Raw genomic sequence first — 15466 nt, forward strand, 5'->3', positions numbered from 1 at the left:
CTACATCTTGTCATAATAAAGGGATATCACAAAGGTGGAGAGAAGTCAAGCAATGAATTGAAGACCATGCAGAAACGACTGTGTATCCACGTTGCCTTATCTAAAACGTATGATTTTAATTAATGATTGTAACAATTCAGCTATATAGTATATGACAAGATACCTCCATATAATTAAGAGCATGCTTGATTTTCACTCTAACTTGTTGTGCATAATTTTTTAGATTAAATTCAATGATTCACCACCACAAATTAAACATAAAAGAAACGTGGAGATACTTTTGCAAATATAATTTTGCCACCAATATTCGTTTGCAACGAATATCCAAGTTTGTACCATATGGCTAATTAATGGGCAGAAAATTTGAACTGCAGAAAGAATTAATACGTCATATCTCAACCATAGACACATGAGCCATCAACATTGCATTTGCTGTATGCAACTATGACAAAGATATTTAGTTCATTGCAAGAAGCATACAAAGGTCAATTTTGCTAGGCTAAAATAATTGCTGTTTGATTTTAAATGAAAGCCTAACAATATTGGTCATTAATGATTTGGTTTAATATAGAATACCTAGTAAAAAAAAACTAGCAAAGTCTTAGCTGATCAAGTAGGAAAAAGGGTGTTTAAAAAACACACATTGCGGAATAAAAGAATCTATTTTGTATTTAAATTATATTATAAACAGATCACATATTAAAAAAATGTACATGTTGATGAGCTCTTGAAGCATAAATTTTTTTCAACAGTGTCAAGACTCTACGTGTATCCACAACTGACCTCTATTTGTCAATAACTTTGACATGTGAAAAAATAAGAATAGAGAAGTGATATTGAGATTATTTCAACGTCCAGCTTAAGGCTCTATTTATAACACGCTAAGGATATCAAATTTTTAATCAAATCAAAATTATTATTGATAATATCTCTTTTTTATGTTATATTATTTATTGTTACCTTTTATTGCTAACCATTTAGCAATTAAAATTGAAATAATAATTGACCAAGTCAAATTTGTATCTAGCCGTTTTTTCAACCCAAATTCCAAATACAAAATCATACATGTTTATTTCTCTTCTTTCACCAAATCTTTCATATTATTTATATTTTCAGTGCTAGAAAAATATAATAATATTTTACCGTTTGATATCAATTAATCATTTGATCATATTAAATTCTCTAATTTAATTAATCATCAAATATTAAAATAATTTTTTTAACAGAGATTAAAACACTCGTTATGTGACCCCGTAGGTTCAATACTAAGTCGGTAATATATAAATCAAATTAATATACTAATCAAGATAGGCGTCTAGCAACACTCCTTAACGTCCGGATAGCATGAAGTAGCATTTTACTTTCAAAAACCATTAGAAGAGTAGTGTAATAATTTTTTCCAGCTTCACAGCTCTGGGTTAACTCTAGAGTATGGTATCAGTGTGAAACCTTTTTAAGTTAACTCATAATGATTTAAGAAACTCATTTTTTCTTTCATTTAAATTTTCTTATCTGGATATAATTTTATTCATAGAGCTCAAACTCATTACCAAGAGTTGATGGATTCCTTCTTGATTAATCATTAATTCTACATGTATTTAATCATATCCAATATCTATCCAACAAGTGCTCTAAAGCATTAGGTATCCGGAATCAAAATACAACAAATAACCTGTTAATTACTATGACAATCTCAAGTCAAAGAAAACTATTATACCTCTTCTTGAGAATTGTCTATTCACAGTTTATGGTAAATTTTAACCATTAGAAAATTTCAATTGAGTCAGTTCAATGATCACATCAACATGTGATTCATCTATATATGCAAATTAATAAATGAGATCTATTAATATTTATCCAATAAATATTATCATATATATATTAATCTATCCGGATTGTTAATATCCTATTTACAATAATCCTATGATCAAGAACGGTTTAGATTAAAATTAGAACAAACTTGTTTCTCATTATCATAATCTCTATTATAATAACAATTTTTAATTTTAATCAAGGACATTATCAAATGGAACATTTAATCAAATAGTGAAATATGACAATGAAAATAAAATAATATTTTATTATTAAAATTAGAATTGATTACATGATAACTTAGATCGTAGGCATACAAATTTATTCCCAACAATCTTCCGCTTGCCTAGAGTCAATCATTCATGAACTTCATTCCTAATTCCTATTTGTGCTTGTCAAACTCTTTTATGCCAAGCGCCTTGGTGAAGGGATCTGCTGCATTCTCCTTTCCATCTACCTTTTCAATTTTAACGTCACCACATTCTATTATCTCTCTAATCAAGTGATACCTTCGCAAAATATGTTTGGACTTCTGGTGTGATCTTGGCTCCTTTGCTTGAGCAATAGCCCCATTATTGTCACACAATAATGGGACCGACTCTTCTAATGAAGGAACCACACCAAGTTCAAATATGAACTTTTTCATTCAAACAGCTTCTTTAACGGCTTCACTTGCCGTTATATATTCTGCTTTAGTAGTTGAATATGCTATCGTAGCTTGCTTGAAACTTTTCCAACTTACTGCACCACCATTTAAAGTGAAAACATATCCTGAAATGGATTTGCTATCATCTTTGTCTGATGCAAAGCTTGCATCAGTATAACCCTTCAGTTTCAATTCAGAGTCTCCATAAATGAGGAATTGGTCTTTAGTTCTTCTTAAGTACTTGAGTATGGTCTTAACCACTTTCCAATGTTCCTCACTAGGGTTTGCTTGATATCGACTAGTTACATCTAGTGCATAAGCGACATCAGGACGTGTACAAGTCATGGTGTACATGATAGCTCCTACTGCACTAGCATATGGTACTCTACTCATGTGTTCTCTTTCTTCAGGAGTTGTTGGACAATTTTCCCTACTAGGAGTAATTCCAACACCTACAGGCAAATAGCCTTGTTTGGAATTATCCATGTTATATCTCTTTAAGATAGTAGTAGTGTACATAGATTAGGAGAGTCCAAGCAACCTTTTAGATCTATCTCTGTAAATCTTTATACCTAGAATATAGACTGCTTCTTCCAAATCCTTCATGGAGAATTGTTCTAATAGCCAAATCTTTGTGCCATGCAATGTTGGTATGTCATTTCCAATTAGTAATATATCATCTACATTTCCAATTAGTAATATGTCATTTCCATCTCATGTTCTTGAGTTATGTTATCATTGGTGACTTGAGTCTTATCAAGTTCAATTTCTTTACCATGGTTTCCTTCTACAAGAAACTCTCTTTCTAAAAAGGTTGCTCCTCTTGCCACAAACACTTTATGGCTAGAAGGTTGGTAGAAATAATATCCCATTGTTTCTTTAGGATAACCAATGAATCTACACTTATCAGACCTTGCATCAAGTTTATCTGTTTGCAATCTTTCAACATAAGCAGGGCAACCCCAGACCTTGATGTGTTTAAGACTTGGTTTCTTTCCTTTCCATATCTCATATGGAGTTGTAGAGACTGCTTTTGTAGGAACTTTATTTAGCAAGTAGGTTGTTGCTTCTAAAGCATATCCCCATAAGTTTAATGGAAGATCGGTGAACCCCATCATGGATCTAACCATATCTAGTAAGGTTCAATTTCTTCTTTCAGATACACCATTGTGTTGTGGTGTTCCCGGAGGTGTCCACTGAGAGAGAATCTCATTCTCCTTTAGATAGTCAATAAAGTTATCACTAAGATATTCTCCTCCTCTATCAGATTTAAGCATTTTGATACTCTTACCAGTTTACTTTTCAACTTCACTGTGAAATCTTTTAAACATTTCAAATGATTCAGATTTATGTTTCATAAGATACAAAAATTCATATCTAGACATATCATCAGTGAAGGTGATAAAATAAGAATATCCTCCTTTGGCTTGAATCCCACAAACATCTATATGAATTAGTCCCAATAACTTAGAAGCTCTTTCTCCACTCCCAATAAATGGAGATTTAGTCATTTTTCCTTTGAGACAAGATTCACAAGTTTCATATGATTCATAATCATAATTATCAAGGTAACCTTCCTTGTGCAACTTGTTAATTCTTTTCTCGCCAATGTGACCTAGCCTACAATGACAAAGATATGTTTTATTTACTTGATTATCTCTTTTTCTTTTGAAACTAGAAGAAACATACATAATCGAGTTATGATTCACATGGAGTAAGACATAAATGCCGCGTTGGAGATAACCATTCATATATAAATCATCATCATGATAAATTGAGCAAATGTTATTATTAAAGATATTGTGAAAATCTTGCTTGTCCAACATGGAAATTGAAATAATGTTTGAAACAAATTTTGGAACATAATAACAATCTTTTAATACTAGTACTTTGCCAATAGGCATTGATCCTAAAGCTAAGGCAGCAACATTTGCTCTATTCCCTACTTGTAGATTTATTTCTCCTTTCTTCAACCATCTAGTTATTTGTAGTCCCTTGTTTCTTGTTTTTCAAAGAATCAAGATACTTCTTGCAATTTCTCTTTCAGTGAACTTTCTCCTTACAAAAGAAACATTCAGCATCAGTTTGGTCAATCTTGTTCCTTTTGTTCTTGGGTTTGGTCATACCAACCTTAGGTCCAAGATTCTTCCTTTTTGGTACTTTGCCTTTCATCTTGGAGCTCTTTCCAACTACCATGACAGTTCCTGTCTTCTTCCTAGAAGCAATTTGATTCTCATAATCAATTAGCAGATTAAGCATCTCATGCAAGTCACAACTCATCTTATTCATGTTAAAATTTATAATAAATTGTGAAAATGAATCAGAAAGTGATTACAGAATCAAATCTTAAGAAAGCTCTTTCCCAAGAATGCACCTCAACTTCTCAAGTTGTTCTATGAGATCAATCATCTTAAGAACATAGGGTCCAACCTTTTCATTTGCAACAAGTGAGGATCTAAACAGGGCCTTAGATAACTGAAATCTAGTCGTCCTACTTTGACCATCGTACATTTTCTTAAGATGTTCAACGATCTCATATGGGTCCATGTCTTGATGTTGTCTCTGGAGTTCTGAACTCATTGATGCCAAAATAATGCACTTAGCAGTAAGGCACTCATCTAGGTACTTTTGAAAAACCTTGGTTGCTTCAGCATCACTCAGATCAGGTGCTTATATGGGAGGCTTATCAATAGTGTCAATAAGCTTCTCATGCATGAGAACAATTCTCAAGTTGCGGTACCAATCATCATAATTGACTTCGACTAGTTTTCCAGATTCAAGAATACCACGAAGTGATAGAGAAAACATATTGTTGATTAAGCACACAACAAAATATAGTTATGTTAGAGCATAATTTTTCAAACCTTTTAAAAAAATAAAAATATTTATGATATTTCCACTAATTACAATAATAATATAGTAATGTAAGAAATACTTATTTCTTTTAAGTGGATCACATAAAGCCTCTTAAAAAACTGTGAGTGAGCCACTTGGTTATCAAGTCGTTTCTCATACACATTCTAAGACAATGTATCACATACATTTTCAAATCAAAATAAGAAATATCATATCACATAAGTTCTTGGTTGTCAGGTCAATCTTATTGATATCAATAAATTAATTTTAATACTTTCCTAGGTTGTCTAGGCCCTCAGTATATAATGAATTTCAAAAACATGCATCTTATGCGAGAAAAAAATAATTATTAATTATAAGTCTCCTGTTCGTCAGATCGTTCCTTATTATTAATCATTAAAAAAATTACATCATATGTCTCAAATTTTTTTCTTTCTATAAGTCCCCTGATAATCAGGTCGTTTCTTATGATTAAACAATTTAATATGTAAGATAAATCAGATGACAAACCTATTTATCATTTAGATATATAACAATTATATAATTACGCACATAGCATATAAAAAAAATTTCTCTTAAATAATTGAACGAGATACGGTGCTTGAAGCGCATACCTCTTTGATATCACATATCCTAATGCAGCGTCTTTCCATTAAATTAATATCCAGAAATTTGAAAATAAAAGAATTAATAACAAATTGCTCAAAATTGAAGGAAATGCTTAATCTTTTAAAAGGAATCCAAATAAAATAAAAAATTTATATTCTCCTTTATATAAAAATACCAACGTATATGATATGGAACACTTACAGCAAATCAAGCACCGTATTAACAACCAATTGCAAACTTCCACCGATTCAAAACAACATCCATGTAACCAGATTACAAATTGCACAAAAAAATTAATTTGATTTGACCATGTAATCATGCAATCATAACAGGCAACATTATGTCTAAGTAAATAAAAATTGAAACTTTTTTCAAATTTTTGTTAAATATAATTTAAATACAAAAGAACCAGGCTCTGATACCAATTGTAGGAAAAAGGGTGTTCAAAAAACATACATTACGGAGTAAAAAGGATCTATTTTATATTTAAATTATATTATAAACAAATGACATATTAAAAAATTGTACCTGTTGATGAGCTCTTCAAATATAAATTCTTTAATAGTGTGAAAACTCTACTTGTATCCACACCAAGACTCACCTCTATTCCTTAACAACAACTTTGACAAGTGAACAAATAAGAATAGAGAAGTGATATTGGGATTATTTCAACATGCAGTCTAAGACTTTATTTATAGCACGTTAAGGATATCAAATTTCTAATCAAATCAAAATCATGATTGATAGTATCCCTTTTTTATGTTATATTATTTCTTGTTACCTTTTATTGCTAACCATTTGACAATTAAAATTGAAATAATAATTGATCAAGTCAAACTTGTATCTAGTCGTCTTTTCAACCCAAATTTCAAATACGAAATCATACATGTTTGTTTCTCTTCTTTCACCAAATCTTTCATATTATTTATATTTTTAGTGTTAACAAAAATATAATAATATTTCACCTTTTGAAATCAATTAATCATTTGATCATATTAAATTCTCTAATTTAATTAATCATCAAATATTAAAATAATTTCTTTAACAGAGATTAGAACACTCGTTTATGTGTGACCCTGTAGGTTCAATACTAAGCCGATAATATATTAATCAAATTAATATACTAATCAAGGTAGGCGTCTAGCAACACTCCTTAATGTCCGGATAGCATGAAGTAACATTTTACTTTCAAGAACCATTAGGAGAGTAGTGTAATAATTTCTTCAATCTTTATAACTCTGGGTTAATTCTAGAGTATGGTATTACTGTCAAACCCTTTTGAGTTAACTCACAATGACTTAAGAAACTCATTTCTTCCTTCATTTAATTTTCCTAGCCAGGATATAATTTTATTCATAGAGCTCAAACTCATTACCAAGAGTTGATGAATTCCTTCTTGATTAATCATTAATTCTACATGTATTTAATCATATTCAATATTCATTCAACAAGTGCTCTAAAACATTAGGTGTCCGAAATCAAAATATAACAAATAACATGTTAATTACTATGACAATCTCAAGTCAAAGAAAGCTATTATATCTCTTCTTGAGAATTTTCTATTGGCAGTTTATGGTAAATTTTAACTATCAGAAAATTTCAATTGAGTCAGTTCAATGATCACATCAACATGTGACTCATCTATATATGCAAATTAATAAATGAGATCTATTAATATTTATCCAATAAATACTATCACATATATATTAATCTATCCGGATTATTGGTATCCTATTTACAATAATCCTATGATCAAGAACGGCTTAGATTAAAATTAGAATAAACTTGTTTTTTATTATCATAATCTCTATTATAATAACAAGTCTTTAATTTTAATCAAGGACATTATCAAATGGATCCTTTAATCAAATAGTGAAATATGACAACGAAAATAAAATAATACTTTATTATTAAAATTAGAATTAAGTACATGATGACTTTAACCATTGGCGTACAAATTTATTCCCAACAGATCATTCATTCTTCAAATTATATCGGATGTCAACTGTATTGATCTAAAAAACTCATCTTTTTTTAACCTCTTAATGATCAATGACGGAGCAGGTCAAATTGTTGGAATTATATACTGTCATGTGGCCACTACTCAAGAGTCGGACAAGAAGTTTGATGTGATCTTTACTCCTCATCATTCGTATGCTCGCTGGCTGGCAGAAACAAATGTAGTGAATGCAACATTGCCAGAAGTGGTGCTGGTAAGGACAACCCTTGCTTGGGTAACAGGAATTATATTGCTCATTTCAACCCTTATGGGGGTAAGTATTAGTGAAATAATGATACTAGTTAATAGTAATATTATAATATATTAGATAAAAATGGAAATTCAAAAAAGAATCTCCTTTTCTGTATGGTTTAAAATCTGTCATTAAGGCCTAGCCAAATATTGAAAGACAATCTTTATTTTGATTAGAGCAGGGGCAGGGTAGTAACCTTTCTTAGCAACTACTTGAAAAGGATTGAAATCCTAATGTTAGTTTCTTGTAGTATTTAAATGATTCTTTTGTTTGGACGATGGGTGCAAGTATCAGAAAAAGTGTTAGTTTCTTATTGGATAATTCTTCTCTCTATGAAGAGTCAAGGATAATCATGCATTAGGTACTTTAGGATCCGTCATTTGGAGAATGATGCTATGGTGGATAGGTAATGTTGAGATTGATGCCTCTAATCTGTGTGCATGATTCTGTTATTGTTATAGCTTTTGTTACTTGTGTTTAATGGACCGGTGTAGCCAATTACTATATTCATAATGAGGTATTGGAAACTAGTCCAATCAGGATTTAGGTAATGTTTTGCTTGAACCATACTGTGATCGTGGAGATAGAACCTTCCCGCATTGATTTTATTCTCTTGTATTCATAATTTGTGATATTTGCAATGGTTGTTTATTGATGAAGTACATTTTCTGTTTATGCTCCTCTCCAGGAGGTCTTTGGTCTAGTAATTTTCTTAATAAGTGATGCTATCTGCTAAACAGGTTGGCTGTGGAGCTGGAAATACTATCTTTCCTGTCATATCATCAAATCCAAATGCTTTTGTTTATACGTGTGATTGCTCACCACTAGCTATTGAGTTGGTTAAGGTTGGAAGTCTCCTTTTTGTAAACTCTGTCCAATCATCATCTGTTGTATGAGCTTGTATAGTGACCTGACTTGGCTGTGTGTTTTTTGATTCAATCTTGATATTGTTAGAATGTAAGTGAGTAAGATTTAAGAAGTCCTGCATTGGGTAGGAACAAACAATTTGATTTGATCCACATATAAGTAAGATTTAAATAATGAATTTGTACTGCCTATCTATTCTAGTGTTATGTTTCATTTCAACAAGTGTCATGATTTGATCCACACATAAGTGAACTGGTTTTCATTTCAAGAAGTGTCATGTTTCACATTATGAGGATGGAACCTCTTAATTTTAGATTATTTTGGAATTTGGTGGTTCCTTTTTTAAATGTAAATTTATTATCTTTATTGTGTTACCGTGAGTTTTTGTTTGAATGCGTTGCCGAGCTGAAGTTATAGACGTGAAGCTTGCATGATACATACACAAAATAGTGAAATACACTCGTCCTTTTTAACGTTTTAAGAAACAATAATGAGATAAAATAATGCTATGTTTGGATTGGTGATAGAGGGTGGAATGGAGAGGGATTGAGTGAAAGGCAAAGTTGTTCAATTATCCATTCCGTTCCATTGCTTAATCCCAATTTTCTTCTCCCAAATTGGGGAACACTTGATGGAACAAATTTTGGATCATAAAGTAACTATTTTGTTTTTGGAAATATTTTTTTGGTATAATCAAGAGGTATCCCCCTCCCACTCGATCAGTCCATTTTTTGAATAAAATAGTACATTTAGTTGTCACTCTGCCCAAATCGGAAATTGAATCTCAAACCTTGGTTAAGGACCCAAGTGCCAACAACTTTTGGTCATTTTTGGATATTTTAACCAAGTCATCAGTCTTTAAGGATAATAAATTAATAATATAATATATTTAAGAGAAGGATAATGTGATTAAAAAGTTATAACACATTCAGTTTTGTTATTTTTTTCGACCAATGGAATTTATTCCCTTATTGTAAAATATCCATAAAAAGGATTTGACATTTTTATTCCATTTCATTCCAGTCTATCTCACTTCATTACATTTTGATTTATTTAGCAAGAGAGTGTAATTCAGTTGGTTGAACGTGTGAATGTTGTAAATCTCTTGGTATTGTGTTTTTAATTCCTCACGGATAAAAAAATTTCTGATTCTTTTTATTCTCTGTGACTAATCCAAACATAACCTAAGTGCACTCATGTGAAAATTGACATATTAATGGAAAAATGTTTTTTTTAAGAAATGATATCTTTTTTTAATATATAATTCAAGATAAACCACTCCAATCATGTGTTAAATAAGAGTTTTTCAAAGTTAATATATTTTCAGAAGAGGCACTTTTTCCTGTTGTTTGTTTTAAAGGTTCTCATAGTCAACATAATGATGGGAGTTGTTGGGGCTGTTCTTGGATTGGATATTTCAGCGTGTACATTGTTTCTAAGGTAGTGTTTGCCAAACTGACTGAAAGTAACAGAACATTCTGTTCTGTTCTGTTTGGTTTAACTCTTTTATAATGGAACCAAAATGTAACTTTTGGGCACATTTCCCTGTTTGGGGTTCTTTTAGAAAGAATTTCCCAAACTAGGGCTGTTCTGAAGGTATTTCTCAGGGGGTGCCCTTTTTCACGTAACTGGCCATGCATGGCGCCAGTTCTGATGGCGCCTTCAAGCTGGATGAGGCACGTGGCCAAGGAAGCGCCATTCCCAGCAACGTTTTCGCTTTTGCTGAGCTGGCTTTGGAAGCGCCAGCAACAGTGGCGACTGCAGTGCAGGAAAAGCTGCAGCCCTAGGTCCTTGCAGTGTTGCAGTGCAGAGGCTTGCAGGGAAGCGCCAGTCAATACAGCGTTTTCACTTTTGATGCTTTGGAAGCGCCATTGGTACCTGCGATTTGCATGGAAACACCAATGGTGATGGCGTTTGAAGGTGTTTAAATACCCAGCCATCTCAGAGTCTTCTACATTTGTTCTGAGCTTTCCTTTTGAATATCTTACTTTCGTTTTCGTAGCTTTAGCATTTTGGTGACTTTGGAAATTTCTGTGGTATGAAGCATTTTATTTTTTAAAATTATATTAGCTTTTATGTTTTTTCTTCAGCGCTTTCCGTTTAAACATTTTGCTTTCGTTTTGGCAGCTGCAACATTTTAGTGGGTTTGGAAATTTCTATGAGATGAAGCAATTTTAAAAAAAAAATTATATTAGCTTTTATGTTTTTTCTTCAGCGCTTTCCCTTTGAACATTTTGTTTTCGTTTTGGTAGCTTTGGCATTTTGGTGGCTTTGGAAATTTCTGTTGTATGAAGCATTTTATTTTTAAAAAATTATATTAGCTTTTATGTTTAAAAGGCTTGTTAGTGTGTGTTTAAATGTCAAAAATAAACAGAAAAATTGTGTAACGATGTTTATTTGAAGAAAATATTTTGAATATGAAATTTGTATTATTTTTTTAATTAAATTAGGTTGGTGTTGATGAACGTATGAAGTTTGAATAAAAAAAAATTATAGATGATATTTATTTGAAGTAAGTATTTGGAGTACGAATTTTTTTTTAATATGAAGTTGTAGTATATTTTTAAATAAATTAGGTTGGTTTGTTGGTGTGTTAAAAATGTAGAAACGTTGAACTCGAAAGTGTTATTTGATGCTTTGTTTTTTCTCATACTACAAGTATTTTATTATATTTGTAGTAATTTTGTAATTACCTTTTTCCATTTTAAAGTTATTAATGGTTAAAATTAATTATTTATACTACCAACTTCGTTAATGAATTATTAAATTTTCTGTTAAAAATGACTATGTTGAAATTGTTCATTTTTTATAAGTTTGTCCGTTAATTAAATTTTTTTAAAAGAAAAATTGAATGTGAAGTTCCAATAAAGAGATCTTTTATGATTACATTTTATTAGTTTTGATTAAAAGTTTTATAAAATCGTTTGTGTTATTTAAGTGTGTTGATGTGAAATTTATATAAAGTTAATAATTTTAATTACATCTTGATTAGTTTAAAATTACTACATTGAAATTGTTAATTTTTTTTAAGTGTCTTAATGTGAAATTGATTTTAAGTTAATTTTTTTTAAAATTATGTTTTATTTTGAAGTTTCAGTAATGACTTTTTGTGATACCCATTTTGTAATTTATTTGACGTGTTCAAATATTATTTTTGTAGGTACACGATGAAAAATTTATAATATATGAAACTAATAATAATTAAAATTAAAATTATTCTAATTTAAAATACCTGAAATTATTCTAATAATAATTTAAAATACCTAAAATTATTCTAATTTAAACATAACATATGAAACTAATAATAATTAAAATTAAAATTAAAATTAACATAATATAAAAAATTTAATTCAAACCTATTTTTTAATTAATAATTTACAATACATAAAATTATTTCTAATCTATCATCAAATATTTAAACTAAATGTAATCTACCATACACAAAATTTAAACTAAAGCTAATCTAAACTTAATACGTTATGGTACCTAAAATTATTCCTAATCTAAAATTATTAAATTATGATACCTAAACCTATATAAAAAATTTCAACTAAACTTAATCTATCATATAAAATTATTCCTAATTTATCATATAAAAAATTATTCCTAATTTATCATATAAAAAATTTAAACTAAATCTATTATATCCTATAACATTAAGAATTCAAACTAAACTATACAAAATTATTATCTTAGACTACCTAAACTATACAAAATTATTATCTTATACTACCTAAACTATACAAAATTATTATTATTATCTTACACTACCTACCTAAATTATACAAAATTATTATTATCTTACACTATCTAAACTATACAAAATTATTATCATCTTATACTACCTAAACTATACAAAATTATTATCTTATACTACCTAAACTATACAAAATTATTATTATCTTACACTATCTAAACTATACAAAATTATTATCTTACACTACCTAAACTATACAAAATTATTATCTTACACTACCTAAAACCATTATATTATCAGAATATAAACATCTATATAAATAAAAATATACAAAAGATTCAATATATAACTTACAATTTTTTTACGAAAATGGAAGAATACAAGCAAACAACACCAACCAAGCAAGAACAACACCAACCAAGCACTCTCTCTTCACACAATATCACTCTGCAAACTCGAAAACGCAGGCTAAAATTTGAAGGCCAAACGGATTTTATAAACGAAGAAGCACGAGGCGCCAATGGCACCAGCGCCTTTAGGAGGCAGGAAGCGCCAATGGAAATGGCGTTTCCTTGCACCTATGGCCTAGCCCTGCACTGCTGCTGCTGCTGCCTGACGTTGCTGCTTGACGGGACAACACCAGTCAAAGCGCTAACGGGAATGACATGTTGCAATTCAAACGTGAAATCGCCAATGAGGTTTGCGCTTTCCTCCAGCACTTGACACTTGTCGCACATGCATGAAGTCGCCAGTTCTGCTGGCGCTTCTCATGCAGGGTATGTGCAAAAAAAGCACCCCCTGGAAAATATCTCCAGAACAGCCCTACTTTGGGAATTTCTTTCTAAAAGAACCCCAAACAGGGAAAATTACCTAACTTTTGCAATGAGTTTTGGGATGTTCAATTTTTAAAATGTACTAAACATAGAACATAATCTACTTGTTCTGTTCTGCTGTGTCTTATCATGTTTAGCAAATGCTAAAAGCAGTGGAGAATAAACAAATTTTTAGGTGACATTTGAATGAACAAGTTTTTAGTGGAGACATCATTCCTTTTTTGTTTATTTTTCTCTTATTTTATTCCTGTTCAGTGAAGATCAGTACCTGTTACTTCATGAGTTTCTAATCTAAAACTGTCCCATTGGGGAGCGCTTGGTTTAAACAATGCCAACCTCTTCTCAATTTTTTTTTTGTTGTAAATTTCTATCTTAACAATCTTATTCCAAAACCTTCATGTAAAGTCTAAGGTGAAGACCTGTTATTTACTATGTGAAGCTTATAAGCTTTAGATATGAGGTCTATATTGCTTGAATTTTTTTTCGTACGAAACATGGTCCTTTACTCTGTTTTTCTGATTAGAATTATAACACTTCAGATCTTCTATTTGATTACTTGGCTCAAAGATATCTGTCATCTCATTCATGGCAACTAGTAAGTGAAACACATATATTTTCCCTATATGTTCAATCTGTACCTTTTACCAAGTTTATCTCATACATTTCTGGTGTTTAATGTCTCTATTACTTTATACTTTTCTTTGGTGAAATCATTTTTACTTTTTAAATTAATATTGAATGACTATGGGCTTCCTGCAGGACTTCAGTTTGAAAATAATTGTGAAGTTGGAACCTTCTCTAAACTTACCAATGCCTACTGTTTGGTTGCCATTGGAAGTTCTGAAAACTTCTACAGGTTTTCATAGTGAAAATATATCCTCAGATGGATTTAAGTTATTATATATGTATTTGGTTTCAAATGGTTTGAATTGTTATGATACTTATAAATGAATAAATTAATATGTTCATATGTTGCTTGATACAGTGTATTTGAAGCCGAGTTAGCAGGTGTTATCCCTGTGGTCAAGACATCTATTAGTGGTATTCGTGTTATTGGTCATCTTTGTGCTGGTAAAGTTTTCCATTTATTCTCTTGGTTTCTTTGGGAGTATTATATTAGTCCATCCTATATATTTAATTAATTTTCTTGTTTTAATCAACAAAGAAAGTGATGGCTACATCAGTCTCTTTGTTTTATTCATTATAACTTTATTGGACCTAATTAATTTTCCTGCCTGTTGGTTTGCAGGAAACAAGAATGGGCTTCTCTTGCCCCATACCACCACAGACCAAGGTGATTCCTATTTTTGTTATATGTTCTTATGATGCTTTTTTTATATCATGTGCTACGGCCTGTTAAAACATTTTTGTAACTCCCTTTGTCCCCAAACAATAGTTCCCCCTATTGACTTTTGCTACTCAACCTTTGACTGATGATTCTGATAGTTGTTGGCACAGATGGGGATGAAGAAATGCTTACTTCTATAAAATATTAACACTATTGCTTCTGTATAGTTGTAATTGAAAATAATGAAACAAATCTGCTGGTTTAATTACCAAATTATAGACAGCGAGTGTTTGATAGTTGTGTTATGGTTAATTGTTGATATTTTATTTTAATGTAAAGATCAATATTTGATTATTTTTATTCTTACATAAGATAATCATATTCTTTATATATATTATTAATTTTTATTATTTTTAAATATTAAAATTACTTATATTTTTATGTAATTTTATATATTTCCTTTACGTTTTATGTTTATTGGACACTCATATTCTTACTTTCACATTTTCATTTTTGTTTCTTACACAATTTCAGATGTCTATATAATTTTTATTTGGAGTGAGTCAAAGAGAAAGAAAGGAAGAGGAAAGGGAAAATATAATACCT

Source organism: Glycine soja, chromosome 9 (genome assembly GCF_004193775.1).
Source record: "Glycine soja cultivar W05 chromosome 9, ASM419377v2, whole genome shotgun sequence".
NCBI classification, from domain to species: domain Eukaryota; kingdom Viridiplantae; phylum Streptophyta; class Magnoliopsida; order Fabales; family Fabaceae; genus Glycine; species Glycine soja.